The sequence below is a fragment of the Rhagoletis pomonella genome, unplaced genomic scaffold (assembly GCF_013731165.1).
Source record: "Rhagoletis pomonella isolate Grant_MI unplaced genomic scaffold, Rhpom_1.0 Rhpom_scaffold_00001, whole genome shotgun sequence".
Taxonomy (NCBI): domain Eukaryota; kingdom Metazoa; phylum Arthropoda; class Insecta; order Diptera; family Tephritidae; genus Rhagoletis; species Rhagoletis pomonella.
In genome coordinates this window covers 94806742-94807876 of record NW_023458555.1, presented here as the reverse complement: position 1 = coordinate 94807876, position 1135 = coordinate 94806742, and positions in this window count along the sequence as shown.

Below are 1135 nucleotides of genomic sequence, written 5' to 3'. Positions count from 1 at the left end.
GTGGGATTTTATGTGGCAAATATGCTTAAATTGCATGCTTGTACCGAAAGTTATTTCAACTTAAGCAGATCTGAAAGGAGCATAATGGTACCTCTTTTTCCATCACTGGTTGCACTGCATTGGCATACTTTACAATTTACTGAATGACATAAATGTCATTCTGAAATATATCACGAGGTCGTACGCAGTATTATGTGGAAATGGTAAGTTATGTAATTTGTAAACGTTTTATATATTTTAATTGAATACATATTTTCAAGTTCAATAAAAGAGGGAGGCGCAACTGCTGCTGGCGTAACATACTTAAATGCAGCGACTACATTATTTTCCGAGTCGTCATCTCTAAAGTACTCGCGGGAAGCCCTCCCAGCTAATAAAAAAGAAATAATCACGCTCTAGCATGTGTAGAGTCCGAAGAAACTACAAGAGATGCAACCATCAGTAGAAACGCCAATTTATTATACATGGCTACCGCGGCTGGTAAATTGAAAGCAGGCGCACAGCGGAAAGTGCGACAAGTTTTGCATGAGTCGCCTTCGTGTAGTAAATGCGCACCACATTGGGAATATACAGAAGTTGCTCCAAAAGATGTGACAGTTGACGAAATTGAAAAGAAGCTAATACGCAGTTAGCAGCGGGGCACCTATTGGCACACCATTGCATTGTCACAGTAGGGAAGCTGCAATTAGAAGCATCACGACGATTGTAAGTTTATAATACGCAACAATTTACTGATTTCAACAATGGTCATGTGTATGACCTATGATGGACGATAGCTATCCAAGGTTAGTTTTGCATACTGCTCAGCAGTACTTTCATTTAGATCAGCTCACATGATTATGAAGAACATTGCGTTAATATTTATATGTGTATTCACAGATATGTGAATGGTATGGGCTCGTTAGTGCATACCCTGACGGAAAATGAAATCAGTTTCAAAACTCAACATGTGTACAGCGTAATTTTTAGTCAGCCAACCTCGAATGACCCTAAACTAAATGCAGCGTGGGATAGGTTTTATTCCATATTCTCTTACGCCATTCCTTTTCGTTAACTTCGTTTCATTTAAGTTGTTGAATTTAAATTACAAGTAGACGATTTGTAAATTAGTGAAATATGTAACGATTGACTGCTT